The 25,306-nt window shown below is 31.1% G+C and overlaps 1 protein-coding gene across 5 annotated transcripts in view; it reads left to right on the top strand.

Moving 5' to 3' along the window:
* LOC145727539 (uncharacterized) overlaps positions 1-25,306 on the top strand; it is a 75,461-nt gene that overhangs the window by 11,956 nt on the left and 38,199 nt on the right. The window contains exon 1 of one of the 5 annotated variants that reach the window (XM_081977151.1): positions 18,082-18,254. The exons of the other annotated variants lie outside the window; for them this stretch is intronic. The gene's annotated coding sequence lies outside the window, so the exon portion shown is untranslated. Of the gene's footprint in view, positions 1-18,081; positions 18,255-25,306 lie in introns of those variants that run through there. 5 annotated transcript variants of the gene reach the window in all.

Here is a 25,306-nt window from a genome sequence, read left to right as displayed (position 1 = left end):
ATTCTTTTTTAATCAACTAATGAAGCATATAATGTGGTTTAGCATGCCATTTTCGCATAAACGTACATTAATTTTTTTTATTAACTAAATTGCCTTATTTACTAGTTAAAACATTCAGGAAAGTTTATTTAATTATCTGATTCTTGTTTCTTAATTTTTTAAATATCTAATGCATCCATAAGTCAAATGTTAGTCAGGGAAAACAACACATTTAAAAGGTTTTTTTTGATAAAACTTTCAGAAAAGCATGCAGAATTATTACCATATTAACTTGTAACCCAATATCTCGTTGATTTATACGACTAATTTAAGGTAACAGGATCTTCCAATCACCATATCTCATTGGCTTAAAATAATAGGATTACGTCCATTAAATTTGACACTTCTGCTGGAATTACGAAATTGGTAATTAATTATTTGATGCTTTTTTCCGACAATAACCATTCGTCTTTACATTAAAATTATCGCGTTGAGTTAACAACAGAAGAAACTTACATAAAAAATGCCAATTAAACTGTTCTGCATTCCAAATAATGTTGTTAAAAACTTTTTATGTAACGACACTAGGTAATACATAGACGCAATATTATTCAACGAATGCGGATGTGTACGCGAATATGTTCAATCAGTTGGTACTGGTACCAATAAACCCATAATGATGTTATGTAAACAGTAGTTTTAAGTAGAGTAGGTTAACTCTCTTACCGTTTTCTCTGCTTATGAACGATTTCTGATTAATTTTTATTTTCGGTCTAACAAGATAAGAGTAAGTTTAATTTCTACCAATTAATTTCGAGTCAGTTCTTCATGGTTGCCTAGTTTCGATTATTAATGCAAAGTTACCATTTATATAACGTGACATCTAATATTAATAATAATTGTGATTTGTATATGTGGTTGTTTTTATTAAGTTTTAAGTACTTTTTTCATTAACTGCTCATCATTGCGTAGGTAAATAATATGCGAATCATAGGCATGTGCTATTACTTTTTACTAAAGATTTTCTTCAAAGTAAAAACTTAAAACTTTTCAATTTTTGACAGGTTTAAAGTCTTTCATTCCATCAATTTTTTTTCCAAAATAATAAATTTTAAAATGCTTTTTTTGTGCTTATTTTAACTAATTTAAGGTCCTTTGCTATAAATATGTTCTTTGCTGTGCCTTGGAACTTTGCTGGAGCAAAATATAAAATTGGCCAATTTGATAAAAAATGTAATTTTTTAAATTTTTGGCAGGTTTAAAGTGCTTATTTCACCTAATTTAAGGTCCTTTTGCTGTGGTTTGGAATATTTACGACTCAAAAAATTGTTAAAATTGCACTTTTGACCAAAAATGTCACTTCTCCAATTTTTGAAAAATACTACAAAATGAGCAAAAAATCGTCTCTTTCGCTTTCAAAAGGTAATCATTCTCCATCAAACTTTTTGAAAAATTAAAATTTTTAAAATACTTTTTTGTGCTTATTTTAATTATTTTAAGGTCTGGTTCTTCTGGAGCAAATTAAAAAATTGCACTTTTGCAAAAAAAACAAAAATTCTTAAAATCTTTGAAACTGAAACTAAACTTAATAAATTATGTGAATGCAAAGCTTACTGTACTCTTTCAAGCTTACAATGTTTCTTCGAGCCTATTGTAATATATTATCATTTTCTGAGCAACAAAACAAATAGTAAACAATCAGTGAAAGATGACTAGGCAATTGCGGTAAATGAACTCGAAACCCAAAGCAGAAATTGAGGAAGACCTAATCAGTTTTCAATTGTTGTACGACGTCAATTTATATCGACTGTCAAAATTTATTGGCGTACATAAATTTGCCTGTAACGCTAATATTTATTGTTTCTACTAGTTTATTTATCGACGAGGCTCATGATTTATTTACGCCAGTTACATCTACATAATGTACTATTGTGATTTATTGCGAACGCTTCGATTAAATTACATGACGGGCGTTGGATTTTTGCAGTCAGACCTAATTAATATAAGATACTATTTCTGATCGGTTCGTGCTTATCTAAAGTTTAACGTGAGCTTTTGACATGATTTGAACTTACAGCCTTGTATTTATGGAAGATACTTATCGCACGGTAATTGCCGTGGCTGCTCCAAAAAAAAAACAATTTTTGTTTTCTCACTTAGTTCATTGTAAGTTTGCAAACAATATTAAATAATCTCTTAAGAAATGAAGAGAGAATTAAGAGAAAGCCCTGTGACTGAATAACAATTTAATGACAACGAAAAACCATTAAAATTTTTTAGCACCCATTTATTATTAACATTACCATATTTACAGATTCGAATTTCAATTTTGGGCTTAATAGGAAAATAAATAGTATCCGAACGCAATCTAAGAAGCTAATAATAAAAGGATGAAAGCAACGTCATCAATAAAGATTAATTTCGCAGATTATCTTTCATCGCTCTTACATTATAGGTTTCCATAATGGTGAATTTTGGAATATTGGAAATTTATCAGCTCGAAACGCATAAAATCGAAAAAGCGATTAAATTATTATGGTAATTATCCGGAGTTTATGGGTAATAACTGCTGAAAATTTACTAAGTGCGGTAATTTGCTGTGGATATTTGGTTTTAAAAGGATGAAAATGCCTTTAGGTTATATGCCGCTAGTTAATGCATTATCTAGAAAGTAACGTGTCTAACTGAAAACAGCAAAGTAAAAACTGGTCATCCTCACTAGCAAGAACGTACATAGTAATCAGTTGCCACATTCAGAACAACTTTGATTTTAATATTATCAGAAAAACTGGTACTTAACTATGTGTAAAGCCTCTTCGACATGGATATTAACCAATCAGTTATCTTGTCCAATTAACACTTAACAGGTTTATTTTAAAGTTAAATATTTACTGCAAAACTCGTTGTTAAGCTTGCTCTTTTTCTATGCCATGTTTTACTAGATAGTTAGAGAATAAGTCCAAATTTCATAATTAAAATTCTCATCCATCGCTCGCTAATTTCTCTCTTTCTCAATTTTTTTCTATTTTCTTAAAGTTTAAAGCGTTAATGCTGTCATTAAAATTCATTGTCTGTCGCGATTGTCTGTATGAAGTGAAAATATATTTCTGGAACGTGCTATGGATTATAATGGCCTCACGAATTTCTTAGCGGATTTTAGAGCGCATCTTGATTACATGAAACTGTAATGAACATGACGGGGAAGGAATTTAATTAAGGCTAAATTGCAACTCTTTGAGTTGTTTTTTACACGATCGATCAGTTTCAAGTTAATGCACTTCCAGTACTTTACCATCTCCTATAAAATAATAAAACAAAACTGTCTAACACGTCACCAGCTGCTTTATGGGACTAACCTTTCTAAAATATCTTACATTTGATCCGTATCAAACGACTTTTATTTACAACCTTTACGGTGGCAGTGTCGGTGGAAATGTCACCGGAACAATTAATTTGATTTCGAGGCCCTTTTTTGACCCTTACGAAAAGTTTCAGTTTTAGGATTTTGTTAAAAATGATGAACGGTGCAACCTGAAGGGCGATTTTTCCGGTTTTTAGATTTATTGACTTAGGCCTAGCTGGATAATAGCTCGACCCTTAAAAATCGACTTTAATGAGCGGGTTAGGCGGAAAAAAAGGAAAACGTGGAGATGAAGAAGTTAAGGCACTTAACGACTGTTGTTTGGGGCAATTTAAAGTTAATATAGTTTCATGATTGGTGATTGGAGTGAGATAACTGTAAATAAGGTAGCCTTAAAATTGCTTCGGTTTTTAATGAGTTTTTAAATTCGTAGAGGCGATTTTTAAGTTGTGTTTTATATAATTATGATTGTTATTAAGGGCCTTTTTGTAGTCTCCACTTGTCTGTATCAGAGTAATAATAGAACTCGTATGTTATGTTTGTTTAGTAAGCAAGTTGCCTCTATGCAATTTAATCAGTAATTTTGTTAAAAAAATAGTGCTGGCAACGTATTTATTAAATTTGCCCTAATTGAACTTGTTTAGCATTTTAGCAAAGATTGTGTCACAAGAAATATTTTATTTTTTAGGTAACTGTAGTGATAATAAGATTAAAATTGTGATAGAAATGCTGTCATTTTAAATGGTAGTTTTAACTTTACAGACCAACTGTCATTGCCAGTCTACCATTTTAGAGTAAAGATAATTAGAATTGCATACAATTTGCTAAATTTATCTTTTTTCAATTTTCTTTTATCCTCATTTGCGAGAAAATTATAAGTTAAAGCGTTCACTTAAATGTTTGTAGTAGTGAGGTTTTATGGCAGTTTTACACTTTTTTATGACTAAACTGCAATTTACAATTCCTAAATTAAAAATTGATTATCTTTACATTTTGGAGTCATTTTGTTTTAACGTAGGTATACAGGATATTTACTGTCTTTGATGTTTTTAATGTAGTTTATATTGATCAGGTAATTTCGGATGTAAAATTTTGCATTTTGAAGATTTTTTTATATACAGGGTGATGGACACTGGGCAAGGGCATGTAAAGAACCTCAAAACAGTCACTGTGTATAACGAGTTTAAAAGTTTTAACAAGCTATTTAAAAATGTTAAATTTAAACATTTATCAATCTTAAGATTGATCATTATGATAATTAACAAAATTAGGATGTTTTGAAAATATTTTGAATGTCCAGTTTCCTAGAAACTCGTTTTAATTGAACCTAATAATAAATAAAATGCCTTTTTGATAAATTTTTCTTTTACTTTTGAAAAACCTTAAAAAAGTCACTTTGAGGATTGATAAAGAAGTAAATGTAGAGTTTTTTCCTTTTTCTGTTGGTGGCAAATTGTCACTAGATTCTTCTGTACATTTAGCTAAATAATGTTTGTTCTGTTTTAGAGTGGGTACCACATATCACAGTTATGACAACTGTGAATTGTAACAGCCTGTATTAACTTATTTACATAAAGCAGATATTTTTGATGACAGTACGTAAGCGAATGGCAAAATACGCAAAAATAAATTAGTCACACAGATTACAAAATCACAGAAGTTTTTGAAAAGAACAATCACCAAGAAATCACTGCTAAGCCTATCCCCAGTAACGGGAACACAAAAAGCTTTTATTTTTCACTTTCCATCAACTTTTTGAATTAACTGCAACAATCTGTCATTGAGTAACCCAAGAACGATGTAGGCCACCCGTTACCCGAACCACAACCGCCCTCTATGGGCCCAAAATGCATTTGGATATGCTCTAATCTGATTGGACTTTTGGCCACAAGCCGGCACATCTGTCGTTTGAGACAGATTAGGTTTCGGCACTTGTGTCTCGCTTAGTTAATTCGATGACAACGGGGCCTCAAGCTGGAGATTTTATAATATTTGAAAAAGCCAAATGGAGCGCAAAATTACCACTGACGTGACAAAGAAACCTGCAAAGGGGTTATCGAACAGGACCTCCTTGAATTTGAAACTTTCTCTTCAATAGCCTGTAGTCGTGCAGCAGCTTTAGGGAAAAAATATAGCAAAACAATTAAGAAAGATTTTAAAAAAAACAGGAAAAAAGCATGCCGTTTTAAACCAGATAAGTACTTCCTTAATACCACTGGAAGCATTAAGTAAACCCTAAAATTAATTAACCCAATTCGGTCTTTTATTTTATTCATTCATTTCGTGTTTTCGAGTTGTAAATAAGGTCGATAAAAGGGGCCCAAATCGCTGTTTGCGTGGTGTAATGGTTACAAATTTTTATCGACGATCTTAGTAAAACACAACGTTAAGCTTTTCCAGAAGCTTTTTTCCTTGAGGGAGGCTTTGTTTATGAACACCGGCTCTAGCAGGTGCAGTCTATCAGTGAGATTGGATTCCGTAATAAATAATAGTTGGAAGTCTTGAGTTATGGCGTCAAGAAAGTTAAGGTCTGGTTTTTAGTTACATTAATCAACCGGGCATGTTTCAACAGGTATTTTTATCACAGCAGGATTGGTAGGTTTTTTCGATAGCTCAGTTAAATAAAACAGCCCTAATGTTTTAACTTTTTCTACCACTCTAAACCAGTTACGTTTAAACGTGATCTCCTAAATATTCATTTAGTTTCATAATACAAACTTATTGCAATGGAATTAATAAGAAACGGTTTAGTTATTACTAGAAATTAGTTTGCAAAAGTATGAAATCATACCAAATCAAATTAAAACAAATTGCTTAAAAAGCAAACAATACAATGTAGCAAAATTAGAATTGATCACGATAAAATGTATTGCAACATTTAACATTAATAAAGCATATAGGTATTTCAAACAAAATTAGATAGTATAAAATAATTCCATAAAGTCAAAAGAAAATCATCCTATATTTTTAAATTTTTGTCTGGACTACAATGTAATACAGATGTTTGTTTTATGATGAAGATCAATAAGCTAAAAATACTTCAAAACAAGCATAAGACTTGTTTTACACGATCGTAAATCTCACAATCATTTGCATAAAAAATGTTATTGAAATTGAAGTTCATATAAATCAATTAAGGCAAGAAGTATTCCAGCTGTCTGCCACATAAAATAAATTGCATAGTGAATTTGGTGATAATTTTTACATCCCTATAACTTAATGAGTGTTTTTAAAATTTATTTGGTTCATTAAAGTTTTGGTTGTGTACTTGAAAAAGTTGGTAGTGCTTTACATGGGGAAAATAATGTTATTACTGTCAATAAAATGATATCTACTTTATAGCATAATAAAAGAAGCAAGCAGAATATGAAGGAATGAAAAATTGATTATCCATAAGAAAAAGAAATTTATAGAAGTAGAGGTTCCTGAAGAATATGAATACAGAAAAAACTGAACTATAATTGATTTATATTAACTAAAAACTGAATTGCTGCACACCAAAACATAAATATAACCTGACATTTTCTTCCTTTGAAAATGTTAAGTTATAATATTATATAACCATACATTGAAGAAAAAAAAGTTATAGAGCAGGTTATTTTTTTTACAAAATTTATAGTAATATTTTATTCAAAAATTATGGTCTATACAAAACACAAAATGTGCTCTAAATAAAGGAGACAGAACATGTAAAACGGTTCGAAAACACGTACAAACATCAAAATAAACTTAACTTTCTTCAGTACGACGTATTTTCCTCTGTGGGTTAAATCATTTGAGCAGTCGTTAAAACTCCGACCGTAAACTTGATTTCTCAGTTCTAATTGCAACTTGCACCTTAATTACTTCTGCTTGCTCTATGCGTTATTATTGATAATTGCTGCTTTAATAAATCTGTCACGAATCGCAGATACTAATCGAAAATTTTTTGCTTTGTTCTTCTTAATTAATCTTCTGTATTAGGTCGTTATTGAATTACTAATTTGATTTTTTTTTGTTGCAGGTATGGATCGCTCACTCCACTTTTTATGGTAAAGCTGATTTATTAATGAAACCAGTTTGGTTGATAAAATTGGTAATAATTAAAAAGCCTTCCCGGTGTCCGAGAAAAGTAAGAGGCAATATTTCGCTTTACATAACATGATAATAACACGACAAAAACGTTTAATCTCTTTACTTGACGCAATAATTCAACTTTATCTTCTACGGTGAAATTGTATCAACAAGAAACCGTGGCACATACCTCAGAAAAGACTTTATATTATCTTAAAATATTTAAATAACATTTCACCATGAATAATTTATAAAACATCCGGTTTTATTTAAACCTTTACCATACTGGTCTGACCATTGTGTTGTCTTAATGCATTACATGATCCTTCGAGATTATTTCAAGATTTATGCGTTCGTATTTCATTTGCCTTTTTGCTTCCTTAAAATGATCTTTAGTAAAACAGTGGCGTGTCCCTTATTACTACCACACAAATAAAGTTACCTTACCTTTTCTGCTGAGATTATTTTTACACGAGCTGTCCTTCAAAATAATCCGAAACATTTTTATTGTTGATGTTAAAGAAATTAACCAGCCACATCTTTTATTCAAGATCGCATTTTAGATCTTTATCGAATAAATAACAGGGATTCCTTCGGAGCTATTCTTCCTTTTAAGGTAGCCTTTGAAAAGCTCCTATTTTTTTATCATTCTTGTCAGACTGGAACAAGTTATTGTTCTATTTCATAAGTATTTTGCTCGTTCAAGCAGGGGCGTACCCGATTAAAATTCTCTCGAGTAATTCCATGTTTAAAACATCGAGGTCGTCGATAGTATGCCAAAAATGCAAGCAACCAATTATAAACCGAAACTTAGTTGAGAAACACTCAAATTCAGTTTATGGTACAATCAGCGCAGCACCATTAATGCGAGGTAGTTAATAATGAACCTTCGTTAGTTTGGAAAGTAGTACCAGATAACGGTACTACACCTGTAAAATTAAATTTGATATAGTGACTCGGCTTTTCGTGATTATTCCACGAAACAAACAGGCATGTATGCATCTACAGCTGAGTCATCTCCTGCATTGTTAACATCATTAAGCAATTTTTAATTTAGGCATGCAAATTGATGTTGGTACAATGTATACAACATGTGTGTGTATATCTAAGTAATTTGTTTTAATACAGTTTTGAAGTGTACTATTGTCATTGGGCAAAATGGATATGTCTAATGTTTTTTAGTCATTATGCACCTAAAGCGGTTTAGGGGCATATTTGTTTTATAATTCAAGTACATAGTTATGTGAATATTATTTCTATTTTTTAGCTAAAAAAATTATGTATATTTTCTCAAATGTATGCATTTTTTATGTTGATCTAACTGTAATTCAGAAGGTATATCAAGTGTAACTCAGTTTAATTTTTAACCTAAATTATTAGTTATTTTTTTCATAACATTCATTGTATTATAAAGTATTATATTAAGCTATTAAAGTACCTTAGAGTTTTTGAGCTTTGGTAATTTTATCCACAGATAATGTATTTTATGGAATTGTTATTGAATGTTCTTCTTAATTACTTTGTAACTCTGAATTACACTTGGTGGTTTCTGAATTGCAGTTCTTTATTCTGAATTACGCTTGACCTTTGCTGAATCTCACTTGGCCTTTTCTGAACTACATTTGGAAACGGTGGAATTTTAAAAAATTTTAAAACCTGTGGTATATCCACACAAGTAGAGACAATAGACAGTAGTAGTCTTAGGCAAAACTGTCTGGCAAATTGAACAGATTTTAAGAAAAACTTCGTAATTTGTAAACCAGCTGTTGCGGTTTTGGACATTTTAAGTGAACAATGATAAAAATATTAAATAGAATAATTGTCTCAAAACTGTTCTAAAAATAAATGCAACAGTGATTCTCGAAAATGCATCAAAATGTTGATTCGTTTTAGAAAAACTGCTGTGAACACTGCACTAACTGTGATTTGAAACTCTGGCCTGTGAAGAATCTACAGAAGATTAAGTGTTTTCATGAAACCCTCAGAACCTGAAAAAATGTGAAATCAGTCAGGTGCAGCTTATAAAGTTTCTGCAGGAAACTTTCTTCTGGTCAAGAGATTGCAGTATCGCCCTTATACACAGCTGGTGCACTGAGAAGAAGAGAAGGAGACAAAGACCCAGAGATGGTCACAGCACGAGTCACAATCTGTTTGTTCAGCGAGGAAAACCACTAAGACTGTAGCAAAACTTTGCAAAATATATTGTGAAGAAGAAATAGAAGTTCGCATAAAAAGCAGAGCTTGGCTAGAATATGCTGTACATTTTTAAGCAATCATTTCTTGTGTTTCATAACAAACAAAACAATATACAAGCACTCTAATGTATCATGATATTAATATTCACCCTCAAAACCACCTTCTGTTTTAACACCATTTATAAAAAAAGCACTATTTAGCATACAATGCACGTTATCCATATAATTCGACGTGCTCCCAGATAAACTAACATTAAAACCTAAACTTATACAGTATGTAAATGAACATTAATTAGGACAGTAAACTGTATAAATATATGAATATTAGATGGTTGTGAAATAGGAGGGAAGTTTTTTGGGTTCTGTTTTTTTAACTTTTTTTGCATAAAAACTAATATCATTCCTTTCGTGTAAGCAAATTTATGTACTTGAATTGCAAAGTAAGATAAGACGAAACTGATTAATAATGACTTAATATAAATATAATACTAATATGTTCCGCTTATAACTTTGCTATGGTAAGAAGTTTAAAAAAAACTTATGTATAAAAGAAAAATTACACTACTTGTAATGCTTACATAGTTTGTTTTGTAATAGCAAAGTGAAAAGTAAATTCTGTGTTGATGTTCTGTCTTGTCGAAGCAAAAATTCTTTAGATGAAGCTCGATTGAAACCAAGATAACGTCCACTAAAGACCGACCAATGTCCTGTATTATCACGATGATGGATGATGAAAAACGAAAAGCATATAATTATCTTGGGTAAAAATGAAAGAAAAAAAGGGAAAGGATAACAATGATTGAGAAGAGCTCCAGTACTGTATTTTCCCATATTAAAATGATTTGAATTGCAGTTAAATTCCAGTAATTTTTACTAGATTTTTTCTTAATCAACATCCAACTTATTTGCAAGTGGCCAGTCATTAAAAGCAATGATAAATATATTAATTAAGCCGAGAAGAATGCAATAATTTAATCCATTACGTCCCTGAAATGCGCAACAGGTTGGTTCCTCCCACTACCAGTACCGCGATACAGAAAGGTCAACGGTCACAAAATTATTATTTTCCCATAATAATCTTCCTCCATACATAACAATTATGAGATATTACAAACATTGTGAAGGAATGTTATTAAACTTTTTTTGTCTTGTTGCATTGCGCGTTCCTCCTTTTTTTTATACAGCGGAACGACCGGCCGTGCGTGTTTTTTTTGTACTTGTTTCGTCAGTACCTTGGTACCAGCTTTAATTCATTTCTGTTTTCAGTGACAGATTATTACTTTTTGATTAATGGAAACGTTGGTACTAATGATACTGATTACAGAGAGGGTCAATCAAGATTTATAATGATTTATCTAAACTTTAAGTAATGAGGTTGTGTTGGTAACAAGTACGGACTTCTAGGAACTGTTTCTTGTAATTTAATAACACTGATGCTGATTAACAACGACTGCTGGTATTGTTTTTGTTTAATGGATATGGCTTTCACTGTACTGGTTTGCTACAAATAGGTTTACTTAACCTATGGAATATAGCACAAACGGTGGTTTGTATAATGTAAATAAATACGAAAGTTTCAAAGTAAATTTGATACGCCATTAGTACTGATTTTTTTTTCAAATTATTTGTTTCTTTTTTAGGATGATTACTAAATGCAAGTTTTACTATTTACTGTTTGTTATTACTATTAAATTAAGCCACAGTTTCTTGTTATATGGAATTCTGAAAAGTAACTGGAACTGTCTTTGCCTAAAGTCTAATTCATACTAGACTTATGTACTCTCTGTTCTAGAAGAAGTGGCAGTGACGACATATTGAAATTCACTTAAGTCTTAGATTTAAGAATACCCATTCTTTCAATTTTTTTGAAAAATGAAAAATTGTAAAGTGCTTTTTTTGTACTTATTTCACCTAATTTATGGTCTTTTTGGTATAAATATGTCCTTTACTGTGCATTGGAACCCTCCTGGAGCAAAATTAAAAATTGCCAAAATTGCACTTTTTGCAAAAATTGCATTTTTTGAATGGTTGTAACTTTTTTATTTGAACTCCTATATATTTCACTAAAACACCATTATCATTATTTATTATTTATTCATCATATATTATAAATCAATAGTTGAGTCGAGGGTTGTGTTGAGAAATATTGTCGATGCACACTACGTGAACTCATTTGACAGTTTGTCACGTGACACCGATTGGTTTTTTAAATATGTTGATCAGATGACACATTGTCAAATTACAGACGTGAAGGTATTTCTGTGTGGAACCAGCACGAACATTCACCAACTTAAAAACTTGTAAATAACATACGTCAATAACGTCAAATTTCCATCTCACTCAGTTCACATGTAATAGAAAAGAAGTCACTGCTGGGACGGACTTTATACTTCATAGAGTTTATTTAAGTAATGCTCTTCAAAATTTATCAAAATCGTGCATTTTTATACCTTTTCTCCAGACAAAAAAGTATGTTTGAAAAAATGCAACTTTTGTAAAAACTTATCCTGGTGTCACCTCGAAAAGAGATTTGAACAATTCACTATAAACTAGTATTTAAAATTTGTATACCAACCATCCTAAATACACACTTAAGAACAAAACCCTTAATCAATAATTTTATAGCTGAACACTTTGTTAGCCTTGGGTTAACCTCCTAATTTGAGAGGTTCAAAATATTAGTTACTGACCCTGGCACACATTTTATCTCGTAGTTCAGAGATAGTTGCAATATTTAATAACATGATAGGGCTGGGGCAAGTAAAATTGATGCTTTTAAGTGTCTCCAACATTAAAAGGAAGATTAATAGTTAAAAAGTGTTGTTTACACGAAAACCATGGGGGATTACTCACAGTCAGTTGTTAATTAACAAAATTTACGAAACCAACAAGGCAAATAATTAAAGGAAAATAATTACTCGGCTTGTATAATTTAGAATTTGTTAACGTTATTAATTAACCGTCCAAACAAGTTAGATTTACTGCGAGCACCTGTTCAAACATATTAATTGATAAAACGCTGGTAAAACACGGATAACACATACATTAAATACGGCTGGTTGTTTGCAGAAACCTATACAGAATTACTTAAAGTGTCTTTTGACAATGATATACAAATAACCGATGTTTAGCTACTTTGAGCAACCGGTAGCCAATTTACCGTGTCAAAATAATTATTCAGTTTCTTTTTTCGAGTTAACTGTAATTCACATTTACAGTACAATATATCGGAAACTACAAATACGGAACTGGCACTGCACATGTTAATCATGGTTATTCAATGTCCCAATAAACTAACTTTCAACCTGAACGAATGGCACCGCCCGCCGTAATATCTATTATTCTGATATTGCTACCAACCGCAGTAGATGGCGAAAGGACTCCGCCACTGTGCTACTACCTTCGATTTCTCTTTCCATCAAACAAGAAAATTGGACCAGACATCGAAACATACTCTCAAGTCCCTGCTTAGTATAAATAAGTTTCATCTCTGGCAACGTGGGGCCTTAAACCAGTCGACTGAAAACAGGTATTTATAGGCGGCACGTCAGGGTCAAAGGTAACCTAGTACAATGTGCAGGTCAGAGACCCTTTCAGGTGCAAAGAAGAAGGAAAAAGTGAAAAAGAAGAAGAAAGAGTCGTCGCCAGAGGGGGGACAGCAGCTGCATCGACAAAATAAATAACTGAAAATGGTGAAGAGATGAGATTTGATTCATGGGAATTGGTTTCAGATTTTTTTATATATGCAAACCTAAAAATCTTAGTTACTTTCCACCACACCTACAATGTTTCAGTATTTTTATGGAATGACCATTCAGGCCACTATTCTAAAAATTTCTATTGCCAGATAAGCAAAGTAAAACATATAGCTTTAGGCTGAACGTAATTGGCAGTATTGCGTGATAGAAGTTCATATCATTGGCCAACCTTGTTTTTATCAACTTGTACCTGGATTTTTAACCATAATTTTCAACAGATGTTAATGTCTACAAGTCTGATCTAACGAGTTTAAGTACATTTTAATAACATGTTTTGGTTTGTACTGTGTAAATCCAGTATTTTTTACAATCCGTAAGTGTGATTTTTAGTTTCAACTTAGTTAATACAGCGTCTCTCAAATCATGATAAACGTATTTAGTTATATTATAGTGCACTCATTAACTAAAAAGCCAAGACTGGCAAATAGCCAATTAAAAGGGTCGTAGTTTGGATAAAATCATGTTTTTCTCAAGTATTTTATAAGAATTTATAAAAAGTATCAATATAGCTTAAACGCAAGAAACTAAACCTATAAATGCAATCAAATAACCCACCAACATCTGGTATTAATAAAAACCTTCAACTATTATATCAGAACGTATGCAAGTATAATAACAAATTTAAGGTCATAACTGTCATCCTAAAACACAGTTGCACTACATACAAACATATCACATATAAAAGTGAGTTAGATAAGGCCCTGATATATCTCATGTAACATAAACTAAAAGTATAGACGAATATCAATCAGCGTCATAAGTGCCTGATGTTGAACTGAATATGATCAATTAAGTGACTTTTAGAAAATCGTTTTTCTAAAATTTGTGTACACCCAGTATATTTAAGTAGGTGTGAATTTTGAGTGAATTTTTGAACTTTCATCAGAATTTTTGAGCATCCACCAAGTTCATCTTTGTCTAGTGGCCCTAATGATTAAGGTATAGAGATAAACCGAAACGTTAACTGACAAAACCTCAGACTAGTTTAATAGTTGATCTATTAAAGATTTCACTTCACTGATAACTAAAACTTACGTTATTTTAATCAAAATCGTGTGTTCGACCTAATTCAGCCCCAACATTTCAAACGATAAGGCACTACTCCTAATGTCTCGTAATGGTTTCTGTAAATTTTTAACTTGGCTCAAGTTTATAGCTGTTTAACTACTCGCGTTATCACATTGCACAATGTTAGATAATTATTGCTGTTATAGTCGTTTGGCGTAATCCCAAAGCAATTAAACGGCAAAAGAGTACTTTTTACACTTGACCTTAAAACCAATACGGTTTGGTATTAAAGTTTTGAGTAACATTTCTGGTGTTATAACGTGAGACATCTGGGGGTCGGCACCGAGAAGCAAAAGGGATATGACCTTTTTCTTTATTTCTCTACCTAGGTTCTTTCAAGTTGCCCTGTTTAGTTCAGTTATTGTTTGGTTTTGGTGGTTGTTTGGTGTATTTTCTTGGAGAGTTGTGAGACCAAGTAAGTTTCAGTAACAGTTACGTGATTGAAAAACCAACTTTCGCTTTGTGATTAAAATCGAATGTTTTGATGCATAATTTATCGATTAATTGAAAGACTCTCATCGAGTAGACAGCATTTCTTCTAAAACCGCTAATTAATTGAACTACGGTTTTTATAATGGATTTTGCGATAGCCACTCTCCCGCTATGTAGATAATTGCCATAAATTCCCACTGAACATCTCTTAAAGTTAAGTACCTTCATCAAATCTAATGACTCCTAATATGTATGTATTAAACAAAAATGCATTATATTTTTCTATATCGAAGGCTAAAAATTTGGTGAAAGCCGACCATGATATTGAATGTTACGACTTCCAACTGTATAAAAATCCAACGAGTAGCAGAAGGTGAAAAAGCATTTTAACGAGAGGCAATCTCCAGATGTCGAAGGTAACTGGAAATCCGCGTTTTTAATTGCAATTAAGGTAAGGGTCTCTGAATGAACCTGATGAAGTTGGTCCAACAAAAACACGAATGATTAATCCGTTCCCATCGTGAAAGAAGTCTTAATATGGCCCACAAGTCAATGAAGATTGGCAGCAGCATCTTGTGGAATGAGCTTTCTCAAACTGGTTTCAAAACAAAAGGAAAATATCCACTATAGAAATATAAAACCGGTTTTCAGTATTTATTTCGTGTTTAAATTCAGTTATGTAGTTGCTTTTAAGGAGGTCACGTAAATGTGTTAGTTTCGTTCAATATTGTTTCATAAATGAGACGTTAGTCTAGCGAACACTTTCCCAAAGGTCTGGTCAACAACGACACCGAAATCCTTTTATTAATTATCCAAATATGTGTTTTTCCAACGTACCTACTAAATTACAACATTCAAGAGCGCCATATAACCTAAACAATGTTTGGCCGGAGTTTATTACCTTGTAAAAAGAGCAAATAACAATGCCAGGTCAGTTCCACTGCCTAACTAAACAATCCCCCAACATTTAATTAGGGTCTCTAGGGTAAACCGCAGTTAGAAAGTTAAATTATGTCACGTCGAAATTTATATTCGCGGTCGACAGTTTTTTGTAATCTCCTTTCCATCCACCTAAAAATAACCGGGTACCCTATCCGGTTCTGGTTCTCAGCACAAACTGGTGATGGTTTGGCAACGTTGCCGACAAGTGCGCCCAAATGGTACCAAACCAAAACACCATCTGCTGCAACAAGTTGAAGAGCGATCGTTATTTTTAGAAGACTGAAAGCTTAATAGGTACGCTCTGTAGGTTATACAGAAAGTGGTTGAACATTTCAATGGTGATAAATTAGCAACTGTTTGCTTGAGCCTTCGTTTTAAAATATTAGAAAAACTGAAGCATTTTTTATATATTGATAATTCTTAACATTCTTTTAGGTCATTTTAAAGACTTGTTAAAAAATATTGAGCTTCTGATTTTTAGAAAGTTATGAAACTACTACAGTGATAGATGAAGTAATGTTTATTTAAAAGCATAAAAATCTCTAACATTTGTTTATTAATAATACTAAAGTTTCTTAAATACCATTGAAAATTTAATTGATGTTGAATATAGCATGTATTTTGTTTTCTCTGCTTTTTGTTGTTTGTTTTTAGGTTTTTTCAATGTTTTCTTTATTTACATTTATTTAATATATGATTCTAAATTTAATCGCCTTACTTAAATTTTAAGAAGATCAGTAATTTTGCATACCCTGTTGGAAAAGCAATTTTAACGCTCACTCAAAAATGCCAACATTTTTAAGAATGTCTGGTTTTCAGTTTTCTTTTTACTTTTCAGCAATATTGTTTAATTTTCTAATAAATAATAAAAAATAATTTAGTAATTTTATGTAATTTTTTCTTTACTCTTTCATGCAATTTCAACTACTTTTAGATATTCTTCAAAGTTATAATAATTGTTTAAAACTGAGTTTTCTTTTATGATATTTTATTCTCATTATTTTGCTCTCTTTTTAGCCTGTGGCTTAAACCAGTTTAAAACTTTCGAAAATTTTTGAACTAAACCCTAATTAGTAGTATTTGAAAGGAATTTGTGTAATTTACCTTCTGGTTTTTTATAGACAAATCATCTTTTTCTCAACATTTTTGTAGTTTATTGTGTTATTGACCCACTTCTCTAGTTCTTTGATAAAACGTCTTTTCCTGGGGATTATCGAGAACTGGAAAGTCAACTCTCTCTGACATCTAATTTACTACCGCTTAATGTCACATGGGTTTTTTTAGCAAAGGCCAGTACACATAAGTAATTAATTGATTTTGACCCATTTATTGCAAAATGTTTACTAATTATGCATAAATTAAATGTTCATATGAAATATTAATAAGCGCACTTAAAGGCTTAACGTGGTAATATAATTAAAACAGTGCAAAATGTTCTCAATATTGCTGGGAGATATTGCTGTAAGTAGGTTTTTTTTAAATTCATCAATGAAACAAAACAAACTGATCTAAAAGTGTTATTGTGATATAGGACTAAACACAAACATTTGCTTATACCAGCAAGAATTAATAGTTTACTGAGATTGTCATGTTCAGTCAATTCAGCAATACATCAAAATCGACTTTAACAACAAATCTTATGTAACAAAATAGCTATTTCCTGTTTAATTGTTTAAAAGTTAATTTAAATTTGGTTTCAATGCTAAATCCTTCAATTTCACCATAAAATTAAAGATGATACTGATATTAAAAAACTTCCGCACAAATTGTAACATTGCAATAAATAAACTCAATGACTAAATTTTCCGTAGCAGATGGGAAATCATTTATACGTATAGGCATGTTATCATTTATTTACCTATAAACGAGCTATTGTAATAGTATTATAAAAATATATAATTACAGTTCTATAAAGAACTAATAAACTTTTATTAATTTACTATTCTTGAATAAATTATGTGAAATGTCAAGGTTTCTGGTCAAACTTCACCTCCACTAGTGACCTGCTTGATAATCGCAGTCATAAATCGACTTCCCTCTTCCATCTGAAAAACCACACAATTTCCCCGCTTCGTTTATTCTGATTATTCTCTAAATGGAAAGAAACTAATTACATACTCGGAATCTTAATTAAATGAGTCACGCATTTTAATTGCGTGAGAAAATACCATCCAAGTTTATATTTAGCTAGACCTTTTGAAACAAAGCGCTGTTGCCTTAGCAGAGTTATCCAATATTGTTAAATTATCTTTTGTTTTGCGAAAACATCATTTATATGAAAGTTTGTGCAGTCAAAACAACAACTCAATAAAGGATGAAAACTCATTTAGTTGAATGGTGAGCAATTAAAGTACGGCCCTGAGCCCTTTTGTATTGAACAGCATCGCGGCCATGTTACCAGTAGGACCGGATTCTTGTACATCCAAGGTCATCGAGAGGAGAAAAAGAAGTCTGGTGGTAAATTAGGTGTGTGTGTATGTGTGTAACAGACCATATTGTATAGTAAAATATTTTAGAGGTATCTTTTTGTGTGTTAATGACCTAGAAGCGTTTACTCTTTCTGTAAATAACAACACTAAGTGTGAAACTCTAAGTTAAATGCCTAATTTAGAGAAATATAAAGTGCCTTAATAAATAATCGCCTTAAACATTTTCCTAGTAAGAACATAAACTGTAGACATGTTAAAAACAAAGCCTCACCGTAATAAAACAAGTTTTAAGATGTGAGATTTGGTTTCACAATATGTACTTAGTACATTGTAGTAAATTCCGAGAAGACCCAGGTTGGGCCTTAATGCACTCGACTCTTGACTTTGTAGGAGATTTTGTCTGGTTGTTGTTTCCTTTATTCGTTTGGTTTTTCACTTTTTGCTACCGCATTGAATTTGAAACTTAATAATTCGTTTTAAGAACGACGTGTCTTACGCGTAACCGAGGTACAATTACCTAGTTAAAAGCCATAAATCATTGTAATTATGGAGGTAAAAGAGCCACGTCTGATCTAAAGTATGATTTAAATATTTAATTACGGCCAGATAAGGTCCGAGCAACGTTAAATTGAAACGTAATTATTGGATAAAATCGGAATTAATTACTGCAGTTTGTATTTTTCGCAACGTAATATCAACGATCGTTTTGCTAAGAGAATGAAAATAACATTTTAAAACCATTAAATTGTTGATGACGGCTTGGGAAAATAGAAACGCCACAATTACCGTTTAATATTGATTCCATTTAGATAGGTTTGTTTAAAATGAAAATAGAGCATCTGTTTCTAGACTGTTGTTATTGATAGAGTATGAATTAAAATTTTTATGTTTTGAATCTATTAGTGTCTGGAAAAACATAAAAGTTTTAAAACATGGCATTTTTTCAACTCACATAATATCTTTAAATATAATATTAATTTTCCATATATTGAAAATAAATTAATATCTCCGTTCTTGTGGGTTTTGCCACCATTTTTCAGCAATTGAAGAAGAAAAATTGCGTCATAACGTGTTACATTTTTAGAGCTATTTTTTGTTCTAAATTTAGATTAATGTTTTTCTTTGGTTAGGTTGTATGGTTTAGTACCGTTTTTTCAGTAATTGACGGGAAGAAGAAAAATGGTAGCCAAAACACAAAACCTAACCCGAAAAAAAAAATGCTTTAAAAAAATTAACTAACAAAAGAAGAAATAATTACATCCAAACTTAAAACAACATTTTTTTTCTAAATTTATTATAATCTTTTTTTTTGGTTTTTTCAGTTAATTGGAAGGAAGAAGAAAAATTACGTCAAAACATTTGGTTAGATTTTTGACAGCATTTTTTCTTTGTAAGTTAGGTTAGTGATTTTTGTTTAGTTGTGGTTCTAGCACCATTTTTTTCTTTCAAGTGTGTTTTGTGTTGTCTATCAATTATTATTATTATTACTTGCCAACGTTTTTAATTGATTTGATTGATTTTTCTTGGCTTGTCACAAACTAATCAATACTGTGAGTATTGCGACTGTTCTGCAAATGTTGAGAACATACAGGAGGGACAGACAACATGATTTTGTTTTAAATTGTATACAAAATCTGATTTCTAAGGAAAAAAAGTTGGTACAGATGGGTAATTAAAAGCATAACCTTAAAAAAGCAATATTATGTACACTTTTGCTATCAATTACACTTAAATCTGTTGACTATAAAATGTTACCTAATTAATTTTAAAGCAGACATATCAATTACTTCAAGAATCACAAAAACAAAATTGTTACATATTTTCACAACTTTTAAAAGGTATTACGAAATAAATTATACAATTTGCAATGCGTCAACGAAAAATAATGTTGATAAAGCTTCTAAAAATAGAGCAAAAGAGCATATTACCATGTCACTTAAATATTTTGTCGTAAAATTAAATAACTAAACAATCACAAAACTAGAATAGAAAGTACTATAATTTTGTATAGTTAGCAGTTCGAACTCAGTTATTGACATCGAGATTTTGACTTTTTCACCAATTTACGTGAGAAAAAAAATTGTTTAATCTTTGTTTTAGTTTCAAAATAGCAACTTTAAGCCTAAGAATAAAATTGCAGTATAGATATTTAAATCCTCTTCAAAGGTGATCCCGCTCATACAGATATTCAAAATATAAACATTGTAAAAGTAAATAATAATTATTTTCAAAAGATTTTTTTAAATTACTTGTATACAACATAAAGTTTGTCACTACTGTGTGTAATTAGAACTTTTTCACAATTTTCAGCTGTAAAGTAAAAATTATTTTCGTACATCGAACAGCTGTATTTAGAAAATCAAACTACTCAGTCAAATCTATTTATAAATTAAACATTTCAATTTAAATGCATTGTTCCTGTCAGTACTTGACGCCCACGTTAAAATTCCCATAATAAACCAGCTTTCTATAATATGTAGATTGTCGGGTACATTATTCGCGAAACGTTTTCTACTTTATGCGATTACACATTCTAAATGGTTCGTCGATTTCAGAGTTATCAGATCTACAATTTGCAAAAATACACAGTCCAATAAAAGGTGGTATTAAACGGTTTTAGTAATTACCGAAGGAATAGCAAATAGACTGGTTTACCCGTGACTTTGCGTGTTTTTCACTGGCTGCTGTTTTAGTAATAAAATAATACAGTTTTTCCGCTACAAAAATCTACAATAAACCGTCGACACGCTTTGTTCTACTTTATTCCCATCGAACGTATTGAAGGTTCATTAACGGCCCATTATAGAAGACGATTAAATTGGGTAGTTTAGTAATAGCTACAATGTATGCTTTTATACTTTTTACAGTTAGAACGGTAAAATAACCATTAGCAAAATCCCATTTTTATTAACATTATTTAGAGTAGTTTGTTCAACAAACCAATATTTAAGTTGTTTGTAACACTTACTAAAGCAGTCAAGATATTAGATTGTATTATAATAGTATTTGAATAGTAGAAGGTAGTGACGTGAACTAATTTAAAAAACGTCACACAATAACCATAAATCAGATAAATATTACATCAGGTAATAATAATTGCATTTATAACAACAATTACCCTATTAAAACAAGATTGTAACAATATATTGCAGTGCCGCAACAATGAACTAAATCACTTTATTTCGCAATTGGTTGAACTAAATTTGTTATTATTATTCAACATTAAAAGCTGGTTGTGTCCGATCGGTTTAATTTATCGGCTGAAACTGAAAATAGAAAACGCCATAAATATAAATTTAAGTAATTTTATAGCCAACGGTTATTTATTATCGTATAGTTATCGATCATAACTACCAAACCGAAAAAACTTGAGTGATTTGCGGCTATTGTTAAAACAGTGAAAGTTGATTGAAAATACCCTTAAAGGGATTGTTTTGTTGTATCTGTTACTGTTTGTTTAATTATTGATCTGAAGCAATAGAGTTGGGGAGGTGATTTCAAGCCAAAACCACTGGGAAAGAATGGAGAAATTTTTAACTAAGTATATCGATTTACTGAGAAAGCCTTTTAGTTCAGTAAACATGCTATAATGTACCTACAAACATAAAATTTACAACAAAACATAAATGTGACAGTTACATGATCTGCTGTTTAATATAATTTGTTTTAAACTAGAAACGTTTCAAATGATTTTTACTGGCTTGGTCCTAAAACAATTTTTGTATGTGATTTTGGTATTTATTTTAAATGTACATACAGTCAAAGATTATGGAAAGTGAATATAACCTCATTTGCCCCCATCAAAAATACACTCAAAGGGAAATTCCTAAACCACTTTGGACGGTTTTATCTACACCCCGCGATAGGGGGAAAGCTAAAGGAATGAAAAAAATAGGGGGGTGTAGGTTTGAATGACATAAAAGAGGGGGTAAAGCAACCTATTAGCAATAAATCACTTTCATAATTGGATTTCGGCAGTGTACGAAAATTTTATACCGTCAGATAATGTGCACCCTTCCACCTTTTATCTGGGACACAGTTGCCAGATAAAAGTATCATTTGCGTAATGGAAGCTGACGTTTTTAAATTTTATTATAACAGTAAAACGGCAGAAATGAGCCTCATCAAATCGAGTTTTTTACACCAAATAATGACGTTTCGATTTAGTTTTATATTTTAAACGGTTCTATCTATAGCATAAATTAAAAGCGTGGTAAATCCAAACGATATTGTAATTATTCGTCAATTGTTGGGGTATGTAGTGTTGTGTGACCAATAAACACCAGAGAATAGCTACATTAATAGGTTTGATTTAAATCAACTCAAAAATAAAACGTTAAAAGCAAAAATATTAATATGCAAATTTTTGACTGCACGTAAATTATCCAAAATTTGTATGTGAGAATATTATGTCAATTTTTCCTAATATTTTCTCCTAAATCTACCTAATCTTGCTTATAATAAGCAAAATCGTTAGTGTTCATTTATATTATTACAGTTAATTCACTATTTCCTGTCTCCCAGTATACAAAATCAAGACTCTTTGAAATTATATTCACTGCTGTGTTTAAAATTGTATAAAAATTTATATTGACTTCGACTGCACATGTCTGAATTACTTTCAGCATGATCCGGTTTAATTTATGATAATCTCATATAATCCATTAATAAAGCAGTTCAAGTATCATTACTCATTTCTTTAGATGTGTAAGTTGTGAAGTGTAATGAATCCAGAATTGGTCTATAGAACACTACATGATCTGGTTTCGCTCATCAACAAGCATATAGATGCAATTTATGAACTTGTTTGCGGTTATTTGTACCCAAAGCACAATAACCGTGTTGGTTATTAAGTTTTACGAACAACTCATAAACATCTTTTATTTTACTGTTAATTTTTAACTTAGATGCAGGTTGAAGTTTGGTTAAAACGGCCGCTCTGGGTAGTTTACATATTCAATACGAGGTAAAAGTGGCATTTGATACAAAATTTATCCGAACATATTTTAAGAGAATGGGGCTGTTTCAAAGGCGCTTTTTTCGGTTGAAAAGTTTCTCCCCCTTTCAAAAAGTTGGCCTGCACAAAAAGGAAACTCGCGTTCAGTAACTACTTTTATAATGTATATGGAACTCATAAAACTTCGTTTGGTTTACGTTGTCCAATTTAAACTTTTAAAACTTTCCGTAAGGAGATGAAATTATTTTGAAACAAATGCAATTTAACTCTGGGCCCTGGTAAAATATGAAATTTACAATTTTTATATTAAAACTTTCGGAAGGCTTGATTGCCCCCCAGAAACTTGTTTCCGATGTCGTCTAACATTCCTGATGTTTGGAATCCTATTTGTGGGTTCAAAAACTCTTCAAATTAGTTGTTATAAAATGATGTCAGATTGAATCTAGTGGCCGGAAGTAATATTCAATGGCCTTGAAAGCGACTTTGAACCATTATAGGAAAAAGTTTGTTGTTTTATGTCTTAAGAAAGTTTTAAGATTCATTAGTTTACTTTATTATAATTTTTTCGCAGTAGTTTGGTAGTGTAAAACAGTTTGGTTACTTACCATTATTACCTCATATACTTTAATAATTGAGGCGATAAAATCTTTCATAGCAAATAAATAAACATCTTAAATAACCAAGTCGTAAAATGTTGTAAAATAAATTTACACCTCGGCATATAGTGAGGCTGGAAACAGTGTGAAATAACCTCTAATGAAGTAATGAACATTCCGTAACATCGCAGTAACATTGTATCAAAATATTGAGCATTAGAATCGCAGAGGGAGGTATCGTACAAATGAAATGATAATAACTTTAACAATTTACACTCGCGCACAACCATAAAGTATAAACGCGTTGGAAAATGCATAAACTTGGACTGCAAATAATGGATTCAGTCCGATAATGGTTAAAATGCACTAGGGACTTCCCTAATTCTTAACCAGAAACGTAATCATTTATGCGTTTTAGGTAGTTAATTCGTGTATATGCGAGTAACTTAACATGAATGATTGCATCATTAAAGGCTGCAGACTAAGGCCATAGATCATTTACGTTTAATGTAGCTCTTGAACTGACTTATTCACTTTGGGTAGGCAAGAAACTTTGTTGAAATTTAATTATTGTTTAGTGCTGATACTTAAATTTTGATGAGTTTGTTTCACTAATTATTCAGTTGTTTTCAATGTATAATGAAAATATAATGAAAAATTCCTTTATTATACAAAAAATAGTATTTTATAATATAGTTTTAAAACGATTTCTAACTGCTTGTGAACTAGATGAGTATACAAATCTTTAAATATTTTTAGCAAGTGGCAGATGATTTTCGCTTATAACTGGTTTCGCTAACAGCACACAAGCAAGTTCAGTATATAGGAATAAAACATGTGGAATGCAGCTTTTTAGATAATGAATGCTTCTAAACCGAAATTAGGAAGAGAGGGTTTGACAAAAGTAGAAATTGTTGAATGATTTGCTAGAAAACGTTGAAAACCTCAAAAATTCAGTTGTCATTCACAACAGTGCTATCTAATGCCCTGGAAGAGAATTTTCAAAAGACCCAAAAACAGACTTATCAAACTGCCCTCGTAAAATGATATATTAAGGAACCCAAATAATTACCCACAGTCAATGACTTGTTTATTTTCTCATAAAAAAGTTACTGATCTGAACTATAAAACCTGATTTTCCACTTTGTTAATTAGTTCTTGAAAATTTAGAAAAAGGTGTTTACAATTTATAATAATTTGTTAAATCAGTATTATTTATTAGCAGAATTATTTGAGAGAATGTTAAAAAATATTAGGCAGTAATCTATTTGCTCAAGCTCGAAAATCCACGATCAAATACACAATACTTGTTGTGGCAAAGTTTAAATAGTTATATAAAGTTATTATCAGAGTTTTTTTTTCAGGATTAATAAATTAGCATTATTTATTTATGGTGGTTCTGAAGAACCATGTAAATTTTACCCTGGCATTGCCAGATAGTTTTTGGCTTATCCAGTTAATTTCTGGCATTTCTAGATTGTTTCTAACAATGCCAGATAGCTTCTAACAATGGCAGTTTATGAAATTGTATTTTGA

This window comes from Ips typographus, linkage group LG4 (genome assembly GCF_016097725.1).
Source record: "Ips typographus isolate SLU linkage group LG4, UJ_Ityp_2.0, whole genome shotgun sequence".
Lineage (NCBI taxonomy): Eukaryota > Metazoa > Arthropoda > Insecta > Coleoptera > Curculionidae > Ips > Ips typographus.
The sequence above is the reverse complement of the archived record's forward strand: the minus strand, read 5'-3'. Positions and strand labels throughout refer to the sequence as shown.